The sequence below is a fragment of the Gossypium hirsutum genome, chromosome A12 (assembly GCF_007990345.1).
Source record: "Gossypium hirsutum isolate 1008001.06 chromosome A12, Gossypium_hirsutum_v2.1, whole genome shotgun sequence".
Taxonomy (NCBI): Eukaryota; Viridiplantae; Streptophyta; class Magnoliopsida; order Malvales; family Malvaceae; genus Gossypium; species Gossypium hirsutum.
The window spans coordinates 48,786,371-48,792,370 of NC_053435.1; positions in this window are offsets into that span (position 1 = coordinate 48,786,371).

The following is a 6,000-nucleotide window of genomic DNA, read 5'->3' on the forward strand; positions in this document are numbered from 1 at the left end:
CTCTAATGGTAGAAAATGATGTTGGGTGTTAAATAAACGACTTTTACTAGGCGCTTTTCGATGAAAACGTCCGAAATGACCGTTTTATAAAAATTGTAAAATTGGTCATAAAAGGGTGAATTAGTGGAAATTAAGGACTTTCATAGTTATGAAAATGATTCGGCTAGGTTTGAAATGTAAGGAAATTGAATAAAAATCATTTTACGAGCATTGGGGCAAAATTGCAAATATGTGAAAGTCTAAGGGTCAAAATACAAATTTGTAAAAATATGATTTTTGGACCCATATGAATAATGTGACTAATTAGTAGGCTAAATGTGATATTATAGATCTAGGAAATGGATATTCGGGCTTAAATCGGGAAAATATAAAGTTATGGACTAAAATGGTAAATTGTCGTTTCTGGATCCGAGGTAAGTTCGTGTCTTAATAATAATAAAATACCATGCTTGAATTGTAGTCCTCTATTGATATGGCATAAATTGTATGATTTAATATGTTTAGGAGAAGTTGATGGATGGTGTGTATGATATGGAAAATGTGATGTTTGTTGTGTCATGTGAAATTGAATGGCAAATTATTGTTACATGAATTGAATGTTAAATTAATATTACATGGGTTGTATGAGTTGCTACACGGTTGTACCTGACGAGATTTCGACAAGTAATGTAACACCCCCTAACCCCAAGCCGTCACCGGAATAGGGCTACGAGGCATTACCGGACTTATACACTAACATTTATACAAAACTGAGTAATAAACTTTACATTCCAGATCAATTCTTATCAAATTTCATCTTAAAGTCCCTAATATGGGCCTATGGGGCCCACTATATGTTTTAGAAGTGATTTGGAACTAAACTGGCAATTTTAGAAATTTTTCCTTGAAGATAGGGGCACACGTTCGTCTGGCCTGGGACATGCCCGTGTGGCCTGGGACATGCCCGTGGGGCCAAGCCGTGGGCAGATCTGACTTGCACACACGGCCGTGGGAATAGCCCATATGACATAAACAAAGAGCCACACGGCCTGAGCACACGCCCATGTGACTTGGCCGTATGAAAACATGTTTCTTGACCATTTTTAAGCTATTTTCACAAGCTAAACACATCTAATTCATGCCCAAACATTTACTAAAAGTTCTTAAATCAAATATCATTCATTATGCCATTCGGACTTAGCAAATATTCATTCATTCACTTCAATACCTCTTAAGAATTATGTACCACAATTCATATCAAAATTATACAACATTATCATACTAGTCAAACTCATATAAGTTTAACTTCCAAAATATGCATATTTCATACCATGCTTCAACAACTTTCATGTTTATACACTATCATGTACAAAATAACACCTTAACAACCTAGGTACATGCCATTTTACCAAAAGAAAAGTATTCACCACTTTGGGTCTGGGATTGGCTTGGATGCTGAGTCCTTAACTTTCTTTCGTACCTAATCCTGCACACGGAAAACAAACCATACGCTGAGTATACACTTAGTGGTATTTCTATAAACTAATACTTAAACAATAATAAGCTATGTATATACATTGTAACTTAAACTTTTTACTTTCATAATCTTAATAACTTCATCACTTACCTTTAACTTATAGCTCTTAGATGTAATTAAACAATTCTTTATTTACATTTCATATCATTCAATATCTTTCAACAATTTATATAACAGTCACAGTCACATAATCAATAGTAGTCAGTCTTTAATACTTTCATATACCCCTATTAACATAACTTGGACCTGGACGGATACACAGATCCAACCCACACACCGGGATATCATATAGTGTTTCATCAGCCAAAACCGAAATACACCGTAGGGTAACAGTAACAGTCATAGTCAGGTACAAAGTACCTCTTCAGAGTGAATCCGGAACAGTCACAGTAGTCGACACATATAGTATTTCATTGACACACAGTCAGAATATCCCTGAACACTTCCAATCCTATGGCATGCCAATTATATCCGACTAGCCCGACATTGTTAATAGGGTATTCAATTACGTTTCACTTTTCAAATAATGTCAATGTACATTTCAAATCAATATTCATACAATAATAATAACACTTGTCTTCATTTTCATTTATCATACATACTAGCCATATAAAAATAACAATTACAATTACTAAATTATTAAGTATAGTTTATAGAAATACAAACCGAAATTCTTGAGTTTATTCGATATCCTTGTTCACTTTTTCCTTCCCCTTTTTCGATGACGTTTCCGGTGCTACGTTGGCTACATAAAATTTAACATTTAAAATTATCAATGCAAGTTATTTAATAACACATTCTTTTATTTCTATGTAACTTTTACTATATTTCCAATTAAGTCCTTCCACCATAACCATTCTTTTTCTTCAAATAACCTTATAGTTTTCATTTTATACTTACTTTAAACAAGTTTCAACTATTAATATTCAATATAAAACATCAAATCTACAATTTAAACAATCTAATCCCTACTATAACAAAACTTATATCTATCTTTACAAATCAATCATTTTCCCACTTTTAACTTGAATTTCTATCAATTAAACCAATAATTCATCAATTCATACAACTTAATCAACATCTAAAAATTCATTAACTTTCTAAATTTCAACATAACTGAAATAATATTTCTTCCTAGGATTCCATAGACACCAAAATTACAAGAAAACGGACTAAATTGACTTACCACTTGAACTTCAAACATCAAAAGCCTATTTTCCTTTCTTTTTCTTTCTCTTTTTCTTTCTTTCTTTCCCTGCTCTGTTTCGTCCCTTTCTCATTTCTTTTTCTTTATGTTTTATTTCTTTTATTTTCTTTATTATTTTATTATTATAACATATATATTATTATATTATTAAATTATTTTAATATTATTTCTTATTTAATAAGTAAATACATATTTATACATACATTTGTACCAATTAAAATAATACAAATGTATTCATACATACCACACACTTGTCTCCTAAGGCTTATTTGTTAATTTAGTCCCTTGACTTTTCTATAGTTTATAATTAAACTTTTACCTTTTATTCAATCTAGTCCTTTCACTAACTTAGCCTTAATTCAAGCTAATTCACTTAACCAAATTCATTTTGCAAAAATTATGACCCAAAAATTCAATTTTTTTTATAACCTTAAAAATTGGGTCGTTACAAGTAAGTTCAAATAACTTAAAGTAAACTCATAATACATGTAATTGCATGTTTTATGAATGTATGAATATTGTATTTGATGATGGCATGAAAATACAGGAAATGTGTTATTAATGATGACATCATGATAAATGTCCCGGTTGAGGTTAAAAAGGAAGTCCGATGGATAAACCATGGCTTACATGACTTGAGATCCTGTATGTGTTGCAGAAAAAGATTTAGCCCGGACGGGTAATCCGTTGATCTCAAATATAGAAAGGATCTAGCCAGGACAGGTGTTCCTTGAGTGATCGAGCCTCCCGAAGAATATGTATGCATTAAGGATTTAGCCCTGACAGGTAATCCGATTAGGGTCTGAATTTAGCCTGGACTGGTAATTCAAATCCAAGCTCATTGAGAGTGCTTGTCGTTATAAGGGATTTAGCCTGGACTGGTAATCCCACCATAAGATGTGAGGTTCGTAGGAGTGAGTACTTGAGATGATCACTTGTATGACTTGACGGTAAATGGATTATCCATCAATATTTCTGAGAAATTCAACGGGTATTATAATCAATAATGCGATGAAAGTCCAGAGATGGGCATGGTGATAAAGGTAAAGTTAACGATATGCTATAGATATTGACAAGTACGTACACTATACTCATAAGTGATGCCTTATCGAAATGTGATAAATGATGAGTAAGCGAATTCATGCATACGTATGTGTATATATGATGAACAAGTGAAAAGATTTGAAAGACGAACCATCCTTGTGCTTATGATTATGAATTGTGTTGCAATATCATGTTAACTTACGTTGTCTAATTGAATATGGGATTTATGCAATAATGAGTCCTTGATCAATGTGACAATGAAATTATGATAGCTATTGTGATTTTTGCACCGAAATAGTGTTGAATAGCAGCAGAAGCCCGACTTTGAAAAATCACCATAAATGGTGGAAGTCGAATTAGAGGCTGAATAATATATGAAATTAAAACTTAATGAGTCTAGTTTCACATAAAGGAAACGGTGTAAGTAAAAGAATCTCATATGATGTGATATTTGAATTCTTGTGAGACAGAGTCAGAATGAGTTCGGAATCCCTTGTTCTAACTTGGGAAAATCACTAGAAATTATACAAAAATAATTATGAGTTAGGAATCATATGACTGAAATCCTTAGTCTACTTTTAGGAGAAAGAGACGGGAACATTATCTGAGTCTCGTACTATGAGATAAATAAATTTTAATGATGAAAGGTCGAAGCTGTCAAAAAGCGAAACATGTGAGACTTTGAATAATAAACTGTGCTTATTGGTTACACCAAAAATTCTAAAACTTTTATGGTAAGAAGAGATATGAGCCTAGTTTCTAGTAAAATTAACCGATCTTAATTTGGAGTTCCATAGCTCCGGATATAAATAATTTAATGACTGTGACTTGGGAAAATAACTTAGCTGGAATTTGAATAAATAGAAAGAATATGAAAATAGCATGTTATCACATTGCTTATTATTTTCATGCGAGCTTACTAAGCATAAAGCTTACTCCCTCCTTTTATATTTCTTTTAGTTTTGTCTGGTCAGCTCGGGTTGGAGATCGTCGGAGGCAACATCACAATATCGAGTCATTATCCTTGGAGTATTGGCATGTGTATATTAAATGTTTTCATGTGAGTGGCATGTATAGGGACTTAGTTTTTCTATGATGGATGTTGTTGTGAATAGCTAAATGTATTGGCTTATATTGATTTGTTGATTATAGCCATGAGATGTGGCTTATAATGATTTTGACTTGTAAGCCTATTTATCCATGATATGTGTTAATGTCTTGTGATGTGGCTAGACTAGTTTATCATGAGTAGGTGGAAATAATGCATAATAATGAGCTAATGATGAATGCCATTGAAATCATGTATATGTGTGCATGTAAAGATGATAAAAAGGCTTGAAAATTAGCCCAAGTCTTGACCACACGGGTAGAGACAAGACCGTGTGTCTCAGCCGTGTGAAGGACACAGCCTCTGGCCACGGGCGTGTGCCTTGGCCGTGTGCCCTTAAACGGTTGCTGACATCATAAATAGGGAGTTACATGGGCTGAGGGCACAGGCATGTCCCAAGCGACACAGACGTGTCCGACCACACGGCCCAACCCACACGGGCGTGTGACTCTCTAAAGCATGTAAATTGGTTAAGTTGCCCAAAGATTTTCAAAGTTATCAGTTTAGTCCCGAACCACCCCGATGTATGTTATAGGCTTCGAAGGCCTGTATAAGGGACGTTATGCATGTGTTTGAGATGTTTTAATTTTAGGTGAAATTTGGTGACCCAATTTTGTATGTTTGTGAATGTTTAAGTCTGATAACGCCTCGAACCCTGTCCCAGAGTTGGATACGGGTGAGGGGTGTTACAATCTATGACATCGTAGCATCTTTCAGCTATCGTCTTACACAATATAACCCTGTGTCTACTATCCCAACAAACTATCAAAGAATGCCATAGCATCTTTCAGCCATGGTTTTAGTCCTATTCTTATCATGATGCCATAATGTCTTTGAACTATGGTTTTCCTCATCTTTATCATGATATCATAGCATCTTTCAGCCATGGTTTTACTTATTTTAAGCGTATAGCTTTCGATCAGTCCCTTGGCCTAGCCATAAACTTTCTTGTTTACTCTTTCCATTGCATTCATTCTATTCCTCTATTTCTCCATTCTTAACCTTGATGTTCAAACATCATAGTGTTCTCTTCGAAGAGCCCGGAGCTTTGCTAATCACGGATGCACTCAACAACTATGTATGGCGGTATCCAACTGAATTACCTTTTTCCCATTCCTAACTTCA